An 18,507-nucleotide genomic window follows, 5' to 3' on the forward strand; every position below is an offset into this window, starting at 1 on the left:
CTCTCTCTCACTCTCTCACTCTCTCTCTCACTCTCACTCACACCAGCCCACTTGTCAGCCTACAAGCACAGTATGGTTGACCTTGGATGCTGTAAGCTTTGCCAGCTGCTGAGCCAAGAGAGCAGGGCAGGGGGAGGCAGCAGCATCCTGGACAGATGACAGGAGAGGCAGAGAACCCATCGTTTGGAGAAAGGAAAAGAGGAAAAGAGGCATGAGGGAGAAATTGAGCAGAAGGAACAAAGAATAAAAGGAGAGAAAAAGGAGGGGAGGATGAGGAGAAAGAGTGGAGGTGTGAAAAGCTATGTATATGGATTAGCTGGAAACGTCTTCCTACTGTTGCATAGCAACCAAACCAAAGTCAAGAAAACTGAACCCGGTGTAATCTGCCAAAAAAAGGGAAAAAAAAGTACCTCTCCCTGCTTTACAGACACTCAGAGGCTGAACAACACCCCCGTTTTTGCAACACACGCACACTTGCATATGTCAACCTACGCACGCACAAATCCTATACAGCTTTGAGCCAGAGGATGTGGGGAAGGAGTGACGGGGAAAAGCTTAAGGGATGGGGAGACGAAATGATGAGAGGGAGGAAAAGACACGCATAGAGATAAAGATATATATATTTTTTTTAACAATACCATTTAAGTCTTGCAGGAAGATGTCTTCTCTATTAGCTTAGATTTTCAGTTACTCTTTGTTAAACACATCGCTATTACCTTGGAAACACTTTGGATTGAAGATAAATGCCCTTGAGTAATGCACCTGTTATTGTGTGGCAGTGATCCACCCGGATGCTTAATATCATCACTGTGGGGTGAGCCAAAGCACTTTCAATTCCACTCCAGCCACTCCTCTTATTAAGACAGCAAAACAGCTCAAATTGAGCAGCGTATTACTCACTGCTGTGAAAGCTTCTTGCTCTGCGCTGTATTTCAAAAAGCAACAGCCTCAGCTTCAATTTGAAAAAAATATGAATAATCAGATGCATAAAGGGAGCAGGCACTCCTTATACTACAGTTTGTAAAGAGGAAACACTTCTGAATCTCTGCCTGTTTCTTGGGTGTCACTGTAAAGCACATATTGCACAGCCAAACAATTCTCAATGAGAAGTATTAAAGCTGCTTGTTGGTAAGCTACACAGTGGTTCCCAAATGTCTTTCTGGGCATAGATTTCTTAAGAATACCCTCAAATTGCTCAACACACACCCATATAAACCCAGCAATACACAGCCTGTGTGTGTGTGTGTGTGTGTGTGTGTGTGTGTGTGTGTCCTCCTACTAGGGCTGGATGATACAACCACTTAATTGGATGAATTTAAATGTTTCTTCATGCACAATGTGTAAACCGTCGTTACAAATCCCACTAAAGGTTTCACTTTTATTTAGAAATGTATTTACAAATATATATTACGGATATAATTGTCTTTGTGAATCTAGAAAATCACTATATAAATTAAATGTACTATTATTATCATTTTTAAAAAGGTACTGTAGAAGATGTATTCAGTCAGGACGGTCCTGCATACTGCAGGTAACTGGCTGGCTCTGGCCATGTTGTAGTGGCCAGTGGGAACAAAAAAACAATGACACACACACACACACACACACACACACACACACAGGTGCGACCAATGAACATGTTTAATTGCATTTGACAGCTCTTTGGTCGCACGTGCATGCACTCCGCAACCATGCCCCCAGTTTGGGAACCAACTAAAGGCCTATAACTCCCAACCATACATGGTCCTGTGATGCACATCCACCAACAGCAAAGACAGCCTCCACATTCGGACAGTGTCAGAAATGTGTGCAATCGCTGCTACAGAACACTTCAGTTTTTGGTCAAAGATTGTGATCAAGATTTTATGAGAACCATCTTGCAAGGTTGTCGTTAGAAAATGTATAAGGATCTTGATCAAGCTTTTTGGGCCTTTTTTGGTCCCGTTATACAATCAGGCTGAGGTGAACAGTGCTTTCACTTTAAATTCAACTTTGGTGGACTTGGAAATTCAAATTAGTGCCATCAACCAACAGCAAACCTTCTCACACGGGCAATATAAGAAATTAACCATTCGACTTGAAAATGAAAATTGCCATCAGGACATCTGCAGCATGGTTTGCAAAACCATCTTTTATTCAAATGAAGATTACAGTATATGGTATCAAGGAACTTATACATGCCATTTGCAGTTCCAATTATCATTTTGACAAAAGTGAGCTGAAGGCAAACAGTCACAGTCATTACTCTCTTCACCTCTTCATTAAAATGTAACCTAACCCTGCAGTGATCGCACTACTGGTCATTAATTCAGTGCAGTACACTGATTAGCTGGCGGTCGCAGTCTAAAGCCTCAGCAGAGGTCCATTCAGCAGCATGGCACTTATGATTTAAATGTCAGCACTCCAACATTGAGTTGTTCTTTAACAACACTTGGAACTAAACTGAAAGTATTATATGACAAGAACTCTGCTGCACATAACCAAACTGTTCATGACTAACTCCTAAAAAACCCGTGGAGAATACAATATTGTGTCTACGCTGGTGTTCGTGACATCACTGTTTGTGATGATGACGTGGGTCTAAACCTTTCGAACGCCTCACCAGGCAAAACGAAAAAGAAAAAAGAAATTCTAAAAACAACATAGCGGGCGGAAGAAATTATTTCAAAGGTCAAAGCCAAATTGATATTCACATACCTGGACAAATAAGATGGGCAAATTACATTTTTTATTTACACATTTAGATTATCTACATTGTGCATGACTCTATATAGCATATTAGCATCTATCTTGGTTTTTATTCTGACCGCTCTCATTGATCTTGTTTTCAGCCACAACTGTACGCTACGATCTCGGCCCCAAACAGCAAACGGACAAAGTTAGAGACTAGCTGGTGAACATAGCGGAATGGTTAGCCTCTAAAGATGTATCGGTAACATGTATTTGTCCAATTTGGAACAATGGCACACACAAGTATATACACACAGACAACTAATCACATGAACAGGACACAGCTGGAGGAGACAGAGACACAAGGGCAGCAGGTGATCAGACACAGGACGATCAAATCAGGGCGGGACAAACAAATCACAGAAGGCGGGAAAACACACAAAGACAGGAAGTAAAATGAGACATGACACAAGGTGAGCTTTCTTACAAAGTAAAACAGGAAACAGAAAAACTAAAAGCCAGGATCATTACAGTTACCACAAAACACTATGCCGGCATTGCCTCTGCCACTTCATCTGACTGAAAAACAACTTCCAAGGACTCAAACTAGGTCATCCCACTGTCGTCGCAGCGGCAAGGCAATGTCACCTTTGACTCTAACTTGTCGATGAGTTCATCCCGCGGTCAGCTGTCAGCTGGAGTCTTGATAATCAATTCGATCATGCAGCATCAAGAAAGATACAGTAGATGAAAGAATTAGGACAATAAGGGTGGTGGTTTTGAGGGGACTCTCAGATGGGAACAGGGGTTTCCTTGTCTCGCGGTTCACCCGTATTATCTGGGCCTCACGCCAGATTGTCCAAACCTAATCAGCGCACTTTTTGGTTTTGTAAATGAGGCCTGGAAAACAATAATAATAGATGACCAAACACAGACGCTGGATGCTGTGAGCTGCTTCATTAATTAATGCTGTTTTGGAAATGAGCCGTTTGTTGTGCTGTCAAATCAGCGTCCAAATCATGCCTCGACAGAACGGAGCGAAAAAAAGACATGATGAGTACGATGAGAGCAAACGAAAAATGGAATTCACACCCAAACAAAAAGATACTGATACCCATAAAGATGTCCACATGTCAACACGGTGGTACCTCACAGTGTGGGGAAGCAGCATGATATCTGACTGTGCTTTGATTTGGTCAGCAAGGTAAATGTCACAAAGCCTTTGAAATGATAGATGGCTCTGCTAAGATGGTGCACAGAGAAATCCTTACATACGTTACGGACTGGGAGAGACAAGCTTGTCAATACATTTGGGAAATGGGATAAGAAAAGCACTTGTGGGAATAAGATGATTCCCACCAGCAAACAATGAATCACTGCGACTGATATTATTGTCAGATTGCAACTGAAGGTGGACTTGGGCTGTCACATCTGACCAAAATCAAGTTTAAACAAATCCAAATTAAAAAGGGAATTAGTTTGAACTTTACTTTGGCAGCGAAGAAAAAAAACATTATGCTGCAAGTGTTGGGAGCATCTTTTTTCTGTGGTTTCCCAGCAGATTTGTGGATCCGTGATCCGTGATGCACAAACAAGGATAATGATATCCTGAACAATGAATCTAAAAATATGTGTTTCCTGTGTGCGTACTCAGCTGTGACAGCAGTACCAACTCTGATGCAAATGCCACCAATTGGATGCCAAGGGTTTAAAATGATGACAGGCTCCAAAGAGGATTGATCAGAGAAATGTCTAAAACCTAAAGAATCACTGTTGAAGTAGACGGACACAAAAGTGTTCAACACTTCGCCTTTGTCAATCACATTCATTTGTGACAATGTTTGGCATCTTTGTCATACAGACATGCAAATTTGAACAAAAGCCAACAAAAAGGTTTTGAAACATTTTCCTATTTTTAACCGGCCAATGAGGAGCTTTGCAGAGCCAATTATGGTTAGTTAGCTGAGAATAACAGAACATTCATGGTATCATGGAACATTTGTCACTTGGATTATCTAAAGTAAGGGTGTCCAAACTATCCAAGAGCCCTGTCCGCTCAGCAAAGTCAAGTTTTTCGGGCCAAACACACTCAGGAAACTACAAGTGCTAGCTACAAGTGCTAGCTGCGTGGCTCAATTTATAGCTAAACACAGAAAACTATGTGCAGAGACTTTATGAAGGTGTGTCTCACTAAAGCAGTTGCTGTAAAAGCAGCAAGAATCTAAGCAAAGAGACGTTTCCATCTAAATTTGGCCGAAATATTAAACAAAGTTCCAGAAAATGGACAATAGATAATGCAAAGAATAAAGTTCCTCAAAAAGAGCTTATTAAGATAGGCTCTTTAATTAAAAGGCTCATGGCCTACTTTCTCCATGTAGCCCCTGGCATGAAAAGTTTAGATACCCCGTGTTAACACTGAACACGATGGTGCAGAACATAAATGAATTTGCTTGTTGGAAACAGAGCATTGCAAATGAAGATGTCACCCTTGGGGGTCTTGTGAATGAACAAGACTGAAAATAAATCGAACACTTTGTACAAAACTATTCTCCCATTGGATCTCTGTTTTTTTGTTTTTTTAGATTGCTATGAAAGGAGCTGAGATTGTTCAGTAGAATATAAGAGCTCATGTGAATGACTCATCCAAAATCCCTCTGGCAAAGGAAGAAAAACACTGTTTCTTTTCAGAGACAAAAAGCAGGAAACACTATTGGTATTCTGACAATGGTATTTTAGTGGATAAATTGTTTTCTATAGATTAATGCCCCTAGGATGAAGTTGGTTTGTGTGAGGTAATTCACCTCATACTTCTGAGTCTGGAGGGATGGGGTCTGCTCCGATGTCTACACATGCATTATTTGCCAGCAGTCAAGTGCGTACTTGTGTGACGGTTTTCCCGTAATTGCTATCGTAGCCTAAGTGAAGTGAAAGTGTGTGTTGGTCTTTGTTTTTGAGCAAACTGGGACACGCCCGGTTAACGAGACCATCTGTCCTAACAACGTCTTTACATGGAGTTATTTAGACACATTTAGGCCTAAGGTACATGAATACATTTAATTTAATTTTACATTCAAGCTTCTCTTGAGGATTCCCAATGATAGTGTGGTTATATAAATGTAACTCATGTTGCCGTCAGATTGCTGCTAGACGCCCTCCTTAATACGGCTGCGTGCCTCCCTTTATGTGCGGCGAGCAGGAGAAAACTGTTGTTTTGACCTCATTGAAAATGTTGATTTTGGAAGCCAACAAATATGTACTGAAACATGTTGGAAATGATTACAATGATCTTTTTTCAATAAATGTTGGACCGCTTGAATGGAATTCTACAAATATTATAACACTAATTATATAAGTGTAGCCGGATCTCCATATGCAGTTGCAACAGAAACACCAGGTTTAAACACAATCAACAGACATGTAAAAAGTAAAAGAAAAATGACATTCTGACAGCACAGAATTTGAATGTTGATTTAAAACTTCTAACGTCAACGTGATGAATGAAGCTTCAAAGGATTCTGTACAGACTACAAACATATCTCAGCATCAGAATCGACTAAACAAGAATCGTGATTCCTCGTGTACCCTAAGTGTGGGTTAAGTGTACAGGAGGTTGGCATTTTGCAGAAGTGGTCACAAACTTGGTATTTGGACATGCACTTAATAGCTCAAGTGTGTGTTTTGGGACAGACTCATAAGCATGCAGAACTCCTATACCAACACACTGTACTCCCTTGCAGTGGATGCACCGAATATGCAACAACAACCTGAATTCTTTCACAGATGCATTTAGGGAAAGTACAATAGAGCAGAGAAATGGGGTCAGTCAGAGGAAGGCCTGCTTTGAACAGGAAGTGCCTCCATTAGCGGGCCACTAGAGGCGGTTGTTGGTAATTAAGTGTGGGTTTAGTGTGGGCAGTATGGATGATGACAAAGAATATGCCTTCAAGTCCATCCTCACACTCTCCCTGCTCCAACGCTTTCTGACCTGCGATGGATAAATTGTTCAACGTCCAGGTAATTAGCATGAGCAGTAGAGAGCGAGAGCTGTAGAATACAGTTTACAACCTTTCAGAGTTTTTAAGCTCAAGACTGTCTTACCCATTTCTGAAAACTAACAAAAAGACAGGTTAGATAAAAACTACATCCAAACTGACGATCTCCTCAGCTTTTATGTAGGTTAATGCATTTTTTGCCTTTGGGTTCGTCGTGTACTCACATGTTCGTGTAGAGCCAAAATTATTTATGCAGCATTTAAAGGGCTCTATAATTTAAGATGAGGGGAGAGTTAATGTTCAGTGGCTCAGAAAGGGTTGAACTCCCACTGGTCTATAAAAGCCTTTAGCTCAGAGCATGGATACAACTTATTTTTCTTAGCACAGATACAATAATTAGATTCAATAATTGCCATGCTATAGTCAAATGATGAAGAACTTCAGTGTGAAAGCATGTCAGATTACATCACAACTTTCTGATGCCAAATATGAACTGATTAGCTGAACTGGTAATTTCATGGTGTATCATAGACTATGCTCACACTGCATTCTTTTTCATTTGTCTTTGAAACATAGAAGATTTTTTAAAAATAGTTATTAAATGTAATATAAACTCACTGCGATCCATTAACAGCCCTGAAGAACCTACGCTTCGGTTTGTTTTTTATGAGACCCCTCGTGGAGTTTTTGTTGTCACCCCCGACCAATCAAGCGAAGCAATCAAAAGCCAAACCAAGCATTTGCTGTTTCTGGCTTCTCAAATGTGAGGTTGTGTTGCTTTTCTTTGTCATACATGGGTTTTGGACGGCTGGTCAGATAAATCAAGACATTTGAAGACAACATCTTGATCTTATTACGGGACAAAAAGAAAACATTAATACATTAGTATTGTATCATTAGTTGTTGACACTAAGGGTATCATTTTTACTGCAAATGTATATCTGCTGCAAATACTGGTCTGCCCTGAGAAAAACTAAGTTGGTCCCCATCCTTTGTCAGTGCTGAGTGCAGGACAGTTTTGTTGAACTAAACGCAAACATGACCGTACCTTAACCCCTCTAATATCAGCCAGTCCACCCAGTTTCTCTTTGTTCAGCAAAGCCAAGTGCGCATTAGAGGGGCAGTTCTTGCGGTCATTGATTCCAAGTCTACATGATTATTGCAAGAAAGTGAGTGAACTTTAGATGTACTTGTGATCATGGCAACGCTGATTAATTCCGATTTTATTATTCCAAATGTAACCGGCACGCCATGTGGTGCAGCTCCATCCGGCTTTTGGTTGCTCGCACGGATTGAGTTCTATGTTGCATGTGAGGAAAATTAGGACAGTGAACATGGACATGGAGGTACTGAACATGTGTTGTAAGTTTGCATCAAGGAAACCCACGAGCATGAAAATAATTTGGGGCGTGTGAGAGAATTATATCAAATCAGATTAGATCCCCCATCATGTCACAATACATCCTGTCACATCACATCAGAACGTCAAGAGCGTCTATCTGTGACTCCCGCCACTGCTAATCTCTCTGATCTGCTTTCCCAACATTTACTCAGCAGGAGAAATAAGGCCATACAACCATTATCCATTGTCTGTACATTTCTCTAACAGCAGGGGAGGTACCACTTTACAGTCAACACACACACTCACTTCTTCCACTGCACTGATAATTCAAAGACAGTGGGTAATGGTAAGAATCCTTTGCTGCTCATATATAATGAATACAGAGCAATCAAAGGTTGATTAGTTCTTATACAATACATGTTTGTGTCTCTATGTCTCATCGTTATTTATATACATTTTTATACTTTTATTATGTCAATTATCTTACATTTTCTATTACTTTCTAGCACCTGTGATCAGTTGTAAAAGATTCTCATAGCTTCATCATGTCACAGCAATTGCTATAAACATTTCTATGCATGTCAAATGAATATGGACTTATTGGATTACCGCTAGAATCATTTAAACATCCGCAAAGGGTTTTATTTGTTCATTTGATGAAAAGACTATGCAACAGATGTACGTGTAGACGTTTTGTGCTAAAGTCTATTTAAAACTGTATATAATTCTAGACAGTGTGAATTTAAGCAATTGAGGTTAAATCTGTATTGTGTTTTTACACTATTATTTCTACGGTTCCACTGTATGCAGTAAGACTTAATTGTAAATGTGATATTTACATATCAAGTACATATTATACCAAAAGCCCGAGCACCAAAGACTGATGGTGTGTCGGGCCACGCAAATTACATGAAGCTTGAAAATGTTCAACGTTGAGATTCTCCTGACGTTGAAAATCAGAAATGGAGGAAATATGTTGTAGCCGTCTGTGGGCAGCTCCCATTAATAATACACATGTTAAACAGATATCTATGTGTATAAACAATAACGTTGCTGCCGTATTTATGCCTAATTTAGATGACGTTCTGTTGATGGAGAAGCTACAATGTCAATGCCCTGATCGATCAAAACTCCATTTACAAAACCAGCATTAAGTAGTTTGCTTGTTGTTTTGCGATCAGACCTGACGAAGCACAAAATCAGACTGTTTACAAACCGGCAGCATGATGTAGTTATTTCGGCATCCTTTTGATCCGTTTATACCAATTAAAAGACAGCGAAATGTGTTTATTGGGTTTAGGTTTCCTACCACTGTAGAGATTAATTCAGCCGGGCTAAGTAATGCGGATAAACACAAATAATACCTTCTAATGTGCGGAAAATTCCTTTCACATTTGGTGTGGAGCCTATGCTAGCATCTGAGAGGCTGTACTTAGAGTTAATGTTAACATTAGCATGCTTCATGTTAACTGTTAATGTTTGGCAGGGCCATGTTAGTTGTGGTTGTTATTAAAATAGTATAAAACAAACACAAATCACTCACGACTCAGTACTCACTATATAGTTGACATGCAGATGAGCTCAAATATAGTCCTCTACATAAGAACTCCGTTGATAGTGAGTAGGGAAGAGTTGAAATGAGTCACAGCCTTAATCTACTGACTCACTTTCAGAATGATTAGATGTAAAACATCAACCCCGTATTTGGAAATAGAAGGCACCTAGTCAAGGACTAATCAGACAGCATTGTCATCATATAAAGACATGTTAGCCTGAGCAAGTTTACTCAAATCATTGAAAAGGCTAACACACTCACGTCAAGGCATGTCTCAGGATCTAATTAGGAAGATCTATCTTAGAGCCTCTCAAGCAAAAAGCCTACAGGCGTCTCCCGTCTGCTGGAGCTGAAGAACACCTCTTGTGCTTTGCTACCTTGTTGCTGCGTGCTGTGCCCTGCAGGCGTGACTCAATTATCCTACTGTCTGATAAAATGCTGATTACTCTTACAGGATCTGTTACACTTTCTGCCTGAAATAAGCAGAATTACAGCACACTGAGGCCACGGGAACGTACACTTAGAGACATCAGTCTCACGTTTCTAACACGTGTGCAGACGTGTGGGACTGAATTTTCACTTTGTCTTTATTTATCCTATCTATAATTAGCTTTTCATTGTTCAGGGTTCACACACATTTTTATGCAATACATTTTCAAAACTTTTCCATAATATTTTACCTCATTTCCATGACTTTATTGAAGTTGTTTAAAATGGGCAGGCTGACATTATAATGCGATCAAAGGCTCTTAGTGTGCTATGCCCTAAAACAACACATCTTCTCTACACCACCTCTCCTCGGGCACAGAGCACTGGAGACAGAGCCTCATTGTGGCACCCATATTCTTTCATTTCCCCTTGCATTGGCTTAAGTGAATGTCAGCATTTACCGCATTTATCTATTCAAAATTAACGATGCATAAATGTTTCTTTTTGGTTGGTTTGCCAATTTCAACAAAAGGACACTTTGAGACACGAAGAGGGAAGAACATGTGAAAAACATACCAAAAAAAAAACTTCAGTGTTGAAGAATGGGACAAAGATGTGAATTCTTTTTAAATATAAGCTTTAAAACTTTGTTTTTTCAGTCCATTTTAGCATGAGAATATAAAACTCACCCTAACATTAATGTAATCTCATTGTTACAAAAGTAATTTAAGGGGGACATTAGTTCAGGTCACTTAAAGAAAAGAAAAGGCACCTTCGGGAAACTCCGCCTGGAAGCACCAGGGACCAATTTTGACAGAGGGAAGCAAGCCTCAGGCCTGGGCGGCCAGAGGCACTGAACAAAGCAGTCCCATGCAGCACAGATTATTAATTATTAATACAATGAACATATTTTGCGTTATCTTAAGTTTTTGAGATTTGTATGAACATATTTTTAAAAAATTGAAAAAACTCAGTATATTCAAAACATTCTGTTGATTCCAAACCATTTCCAGGCCTGGAATTTCTTTTCTTCTAATTTCATAACTTTTTCAGGAATTTCACACCAGTGGGAAACCTGCTCATCGTTTATTAAATGCGATTTCACACCTGAGCTGTGATTGACCTATGATTACCTGTATGTAAAAACAATTAATAATCTGTTCCACCCTGCTAACACTTAAAGTCACAGGAGAACATTGCATTACTGTCATTTATGGCATCCACAATCTGAGCGAGTTCAATTGAAAACCATCTGAGCAGTAATGCAGGTGACTTACACCAGTGGAGCAGTTTGGTTCATTCATTTAGGGCAGAGATTTGATAGAACTGCGTTTGGAAACTGCTCAGCCTGAAACTACATTTGCTGCAATCAGCAATGGAGATGAACAGAAGAGAACCAACCTGGTGCTATGAAGATCGAGGCCGGTCTTCATCAGTGACACAAACATCAGATGGCAGAGCTTCTTTGTTGAAATAGGTGTTCTTGTGCCAGTCTGAAAAATCTGAAACAATACAAAAAAATCATCTTAGATTTTTCTTCTTTAAAATGCGGTATTGAAATATATTTTTTTTCTATCCTTTTTTCCATTCAATACATTTTTCATTCTATAAAGAAATCTATTTATATCTGAAATAGAAAGCCTGGACAGCTGCTTATTGATCCTGCCTCATTATCACTTTACACTCACTCTGTATTCAATCAAGTGAAGCTGGAGAATATATAGAACAGAAGCAGTGTGTGTGTGTGTGTGTGTGTGTGTGTGTCCGTCCGTCCGTCCGTGTTATACTTGTTAAGCTGATTTAGTTTAAATGAAAAGGGAGAAAAAAAATGTACTCATGATCTGAATGTTCAGACTCTTTATAAGAAGGTCACCTCGTGCCTCAAGTCAGATCACATGGCTCTGATATTAGGAAGAATTCCCCATTTGTCTAAAAACAGACCCTTTCCTTAGTCCTCCACTATAATATCCGCTGCCGGCTTTGATCTGGTGAGCTTAATGAAAACAGAGAACGCGCTTAATCTACTAACTAGTGAAACGGTTGGTGTTAATGATGTAGGGTTAGTGACAAGCCACCGCGAAGCCGTTGGCCTGTCGCAAGTCCTGCACCATGACTGAAAACCAGGTCTAAATTACTAAACAAACATCGCGCTGACCTGAAGTTGACCTTCACCGTCAGGCTGTATGTTATTTCTACTCCATTGACTTTCTATGAAGAGTCTGGCCTCGAGAGCCACTTCCACATACATGTCGCCACCTTAGGCTGCCATTCCTCCTCTCACTTATTTATCATCAAACACTCGTCTGGATTCATACGCTAAACAAAGCATTTGAAAACACTTTTTACTGTAAAACATCAGAAAATGAAAAAAAACAGGGGGTGCACTGCTAGCTGGTGGTGTAACAGTATTTGTCCTGAACTGAATGTTCTGTACTGAAGGGTTTGGTAAGCCTTATGAACTAAATAATTACAGTCTAATTATCCTAATACCTTCTTATTATGTTTACGTATTAGTGTGCAGAACATAAATACTTAAGTGTTAGATTTCTTTACTGCTTTGGCAAAGGGAAAGTTGCCGTCCATTAGCTAAACCATGCTAGTAAAGTTAGCCCCTGGATGTATTATTCATGCGTAATTATGAACAGACTGCTGTGCTAACTGTTGAGGTTAGGCATTAATCTCGAGTGGTTAGGATTAGCCAGGGCACAGGACCTGAACAAATCTGGTTACCGGTACATAAATCTCAAGCATAGACGACTAGCCAATCCTAGCGCTTAAATGCTAGGCAGGGCAGGTCTTGCCAAGAAAAACGGTGGGATTCATAATAATGCATTGCTCATTCGATGAATACAAATTTAAAAAGAAAAACTGAGCTAGAGGGGCCCAAAATATTATTTTGATTTTTAGTATAGGAGTGCTTTGGATCCAGTGACTTTGGATAAAGAGTGGAATATTCTAAATGTGTGGCGACCCGTTGAAGCCGAGTGACATTAGGTGACAACAGTCAAAAATGCTTATTCGTTTGTGACGGCATCAGCTTGATAACCGTTATAATGGTCCTTTGCTGTTATTCGGGTTGTTTTTCCTGCTGTACCAAAAAAACGTACCTTAACCTGACCAAACAGTGGATTTTGTGCACCATACAGCCATAGTGCTTGCTGCTGGATAAATTAGGTCTTTTACAGGCTCTTATTGGCAGAGGAAGAGCTGACAATGTAGTGTTCAGTGGTTATCTGATAAGAAAAACGTAGGAAATGTAATGAAAACAGCATTTGTTGGGAGCAGCAGCACCAGCGGCAGCCTCATCTGATGAAGACTCAAGAAGACAAAGACAAAAGAGTCTTCCGTTGGAGGATGAGTGGAAAGCAAAGCAAACATTAACTGGGCCAAGTATCTGGTTCTGCTCGCTCTTTCCTCTCCATATTCAAATTTGTATATTTCCCATTCCTGTTCGTGTGTCTTCTCGTAGATATTACATACCTTGCAACACCACCATAACCTCTCTGCTTTTGTATATCCCACCCGCTTCTCTCATACAGGAGGCCTGTGGCACTGCCGGTCAGCTACTCGCAAGACTGAGCTCATCTCTGGCTACGCCTCCCAGAAATCCCTCGACTCCCTTGCCCTCACTGAGACTTGGATCACACCAGATAACACATCTACCCCTGTTGCTCTGTCCACAGCCTACTCCCACTCGCCCAGAGCCACTGGCAGAGGAGTCTACTGATATTCGCCGAATGGAGTTTTTCCTCTCTACTCATTGCCAGACTTCACTCCTTTGTCTTTTAGACTTCATGCCGTCACTGTAACTCAGCCGGTTACATTAAACATTGTTGTTCTCTACCGTCCTTCGGGTCCTTTGGGGGAGTTTCTGGAGGAATTGGACGTTCTCCTATCTAACATCCTTGAGAATGGCCCTCCGCTTGTACTTCTCGGTGACTTCAACATCCAGTCAAAGAAGCCAACAGGCTTACTATCTCTCCTATCCTCCTTTGCTCTCTCCCTGTGTCCATCCCCACCTACTCACAAAGCTGGCAACCACCTCGACCAGAAACTGCTCTACCTTGAACCTCTCTGTAACCCCGCTTGACATCTCTGATCACTTTTTAATAGCCTACTCTCGCCCCCTCTCCCAATCTAACAAACCTAACTCCATGAACACTGCACATGTCCACCGTAACCCTCCTCTCTTGCCTCAGCTGTCCTCTCAGCCCTCCCTTCATCTGACTCCATCTCACTCATGCTCGCCAACTTTGCCACAGACACTCTCCTCCCTACTCTATCCTCTCTAGACTCTCTCTTTCCTCTCAGTTTGCGGCAGGTTTGCCAGTCCCCTCCAGCTCCCTGGTTGGATGACTGTGTGGACTCCCTCTACTTTGAAGCAAAAAGCACTTCCAATCTAAAATTCAATCCTCCTTCTCCAAACCCAAAGAAACTTTTCTCCATCTTCTCCACCCTCCTCGATCCCCCTTAGTCCCCACCTCCTTCTTCCCTTCTATCATGCTAATTTGTCATCTACTTCGTAAAAACCTTTTTGGCTGGGAGAGCCATAAAAGCTAAATACTTTTTTATGTATTTCCTTGAGAGCCATATATTTAATAAATTTGAATGCAACTTTATGCGTGCATTTTTTAAGAATAACACGTCTCCCAGTACTAATAGCGGTATCAGTGTTGCATTGAACACGTGCTCTTTTATTAAATAAACTAAACGCTTACGTTATTCATCTCATTTATGTGCACGTTTCAGTGTTTACTGCACGGGTGTTGTCAGGTAAATAAATCCTGATTAGTATTAATCCACACTGGAAAGACTATCATATGTATTTGTCTACCTCAATCAATATATATTACGACACTACGAATATGTTTCTGCACTATTATGTATTTTCTGCACTGAATGTATTACAAACATAATAGGGGCACTTCCCCTTTAAGAGTAACAGGTCAACAAACCATCACTTCCTGACTGCTGACGGAGGAGCGTGAGGGCGCCAAACTGGGACCAATGAGGAGAAGGTCAACGCCTACTCCATGTATTAGATGAGATGTTTACAACCCTTTGTGCACACTTGGAGCGGGACCGTCAGACAGTTAACTGGGGCTTTTAGAGCGTTCAGTCTGTGGAAACGGCGAAGTGAAAAGTGTCCTCAGCTGAGAGTATTTTCTATGTTTGACTTATCACGTTAAATAAATATATCGATTGAACTAGAGGATTGCTGTTTTGATTCGACATTCAAGCTCCGAGTTCTTCAGCTTTTTCCAAACCCTTTAGTGTCAAACTCAAGGCAATTATGACCTATTTAACCTCTTATGTCTGTGGTTGTTGGTGCTGTTTTTGTTGTTGTCCTGCATTTTAGCGCCTTGAGATTGCTTTTAGCTTTGAAAGGCGCTTTGCAAATACAATTTACTATTATTGTCATTATTATATCCGGCCCGCTAGAAAATATCATATGTCTGTCATAACTGGCCCGCCGGTTTTGGTAATTAAATCAATGCATGCAACAACCACAAGAAAATACATTTGAGGAAGTATCTAAATGTGTGAATGAAATTAAAGTTTTTGGAAAGCAAAGGGAAACACACCACAGATCTCTGGGACGATGTGAGCTGGACTGTTTGTGCGACATAACGAAGCATCTCACTGTTAAACCTGCAGCTTCAGGGCCGTGTGATCACAGACATGTGTGATGCCACTAGAAACTCAACTTCGACAATACTGAACTGATGGTCTTGGAAGGGCTCTCCCATTCAAGACCTTACCATCAACATCGGCACCTTGGGTGTTTCGCAGACTCGAACTGCAAGGAATCTGGGTGTGACACTGGACGACCAACCGTCCTTCAGTGCCAGCATCGGACCCATTAGTTCCTTCCGTTGCAGACTGAAAACCCACCAGTTTCGACAGCACCTTGGCCAAAAATGATTTGTTTCTTTTTTTTGTGAGTAGCACTTAAATTTGTGGGCTTATTTTAAGCTAATGGTGGAGTTTTTATTCCATTGTTTCTGTATGTTGCACTTACATTGGTTTGGATTATTTGAAGCTATTGTTCTGCACTTAAAATGATTTAACCTGTTTGAAGCTAATGTACTTGCAAGATTCTTGATGTTCGGAATTGTATCGTCATGATTGTTTGCAATTATTGTAAGTCGCTTTGGACAAAAGCATCAGCTAAATGAACTGTAATGTAAAAAAAAAAAAACAAACACAACAATAAAGCACTACTGTTGAAATCCATTAGACCCAACTCAGTGTAAATCCACTCCGTTGGGGGGTGGGGGCACGCAACACCAAACTCTTCTAACTTTGTGGATCCATGTCTGGAACATGACCTTTACTGCGCGGTGCCTACCGTTTCTCCAATCTCTCTCAGATGTTGAGAACAGCAGAATGTCAGGAAAATTATTTCAAAAGTTATGCGTGCTGTGAGCTTCACTGTACAAGACTGCTGGAACCCCCTGAGGGGAAGAGTAAAGGCTTCGACCGCTCTGCAGAGGTTCATTCGGAGCATGGAGTGCGTCCTTTTAATGTAATCCCAGGCCCACTTCCTGTTGTGGCCACTCCTGACGCCGGTCTTGGTTCCTTTCTCCAAAGGACAGAGAGTGCATGTGTGTGTGTGTGTGTGTGTTGCATATTACAAGGATCTGTGAGTACTCTCTGAGAACATTTGTTTATGTGTGTGAGCGTGAATCCTCCCTAGAGGTGCGAGAGCTTGTTATAAAGTCGTTCTTTTTTTGTCTTTCCTTTTATCCACTGAAACAATACAAGCCCCTGGAGGTAGGCTGCTGAAAGAGAGAATGAGACTGTGCAGCAAAACAATCAGAGTTGGAGGGAGGGGACACAGCGACAGCAAACATTCCGTCACTAACGCATGATGCTGTCCCCCTAAGAGTCTTTGGAAGAACGTTGGGGTGCAGCTGAGTTTACTTTATAATTTACACTTGGTCATTTATATTCTCCTCATTTACTTTGTTGACCTCATGCAAATTGCACATACATTAGCAAACAGATAAGTGAAATCATACTCAAAGTTAATAGAGTACTGTGGGTAGTACATTAGTTTCTATTTGTGCAGTAAACAATATGTCTTTAGTTACATTTATATTAAAGTTGTTTCTTTGAGTTATCAGTGCTAAGGGCTGGTTGTTGCTGCTGGTGGGACATCGTGTCAGTCCGGAGTAAAAAGATCCATAAAGCGGACCTTCCGGTCTACGACTGGAACTTTATTTCGTACAGTAGTAAAAGACGAGAGATAAAGAATTTTAAGATCCCATATGAAGTGCGCCACAAATTACACAAATGATGTTCGCGCAATTCAAAAAATTGTTTTGCAAGTCAAGAAAGTCGGAGTTTGTTGTAACACTGTTGAAGTATAAGAAATAAATACACACCCAAAAGTCATGTAAGGGACTCTCGCTGAAGCTACGATGCCCGTGCGATTCACACCGTTATACACGAGCATATAGTCTCGTTCTTTCACTTCGCGGCTGGATAAAATACATATGATATCGCTACAGTTGTGCATGGAACATAGCTAAGTTACCTAGCTAGTTGGTGACTTATAGTGTGCAGACGAGAGATGTAGCTCACAGGGTTCACCTTGGCTGCATGTCATCCCCTCTCTCCCCCCTCCTGTCTATCTTCAGCTGTACTAAAAAATAAAAAGGTAAATATATTAGTTTAAAATTTAAAATTCTAACCCATAGGTTTTACAAAGGATAGAAAAATAGTTTGGATTTTGCCATTGACTACGGTACATATGTTTTACAAAATAAGGTCCCATGGAGGACATATCAGTGCAGGATATCAGACTGTACCAAGTGACACAGAATGGGAGGGATTGGGATTTTTTTTTAAGAATTTTGAGAGTACATTAGTTTTTTGTTAACGGTTGTTTTGGTATATTGTTAAGTTATTTAAACTGATAGACTAATTGTCCTGTTTGTAGTGCGTGTGTATGTGTTACCCCTTCAGTTTATGTTTCTTTATACAGATTAATTCTGTTGGGCTGACCTTGTTGCATACTTTGTAAATGTTTTTCTTTCTTTTTTTTTTTGGTAAATAAATGAGTTTCACTTGTGACTCCTCATGCCTGCCAGCTCGGTCCCTCACAACCAGTGAGATTAGTTTAATCAAAATCTAATCAGTGGGTGTCTGGGATGAGAAGTGGATGAACCAATAAATGATTGACGTAATGCTCCCCTTTGGGCCAATCACTGTAATTTAAACACATTGATGAGATGCATCATTTCCTGGAGGTTTGAGCTAATTTGATCCTGAGTGTGTGAAATATCAAGTGTGACATATGGACAAACAATTGTAAAGATTAGCATCCTCCTGAGTGTTATTGCTGAAAACAATATGCCTCCACCTTGTGCAGTTAAATTCGTATTTGTGACGTCTGCGGTACGAGGCGTCACATACGTGACAAACCCAACGGCAAAATACTGATTGTGTTTCTATAACTTCTGCAATGTGCAATATTCACTTTTACAACTTTTATCAACGACTTTGTACTT

General features: G+C 40.5%; 1 protein-coding gene across 1 annotated transcript in view; it reads right to left on the minus strand.

Moving 5' to 3' along the window:
- The window catches only part of LOC115012365 (thyroid hormone receptor alpha), an 82,327-nt gene that overhangs the window by 59,121 nt on the left and 4,699 nt on the right, over nt 1–18,507 (minus strand). The window contains exon 3 of the mRNA XM_029437946.1: nt 11,390–11,490. The gene's annotated coding sequence lies outside the window, so the exon portion shown is untranslated. The remainder of the gene's footprint in view (nt 1–11,389; nt 11,491–18,507) is intronic.

This window comes from Cottoperca gobio, chromosome 8 (assembly GCF_900634415.1).
Source record: "Cottoperca gobio chromosome 8, fCotGob3.1, whole genome shotgun sequence".
Lineage (NCBI taxonomy): Eukaryota > Metazoa > Chordata > Actinopteri > Perciformes > Bovichtidae > Cottoperca > Cottoperca gobio.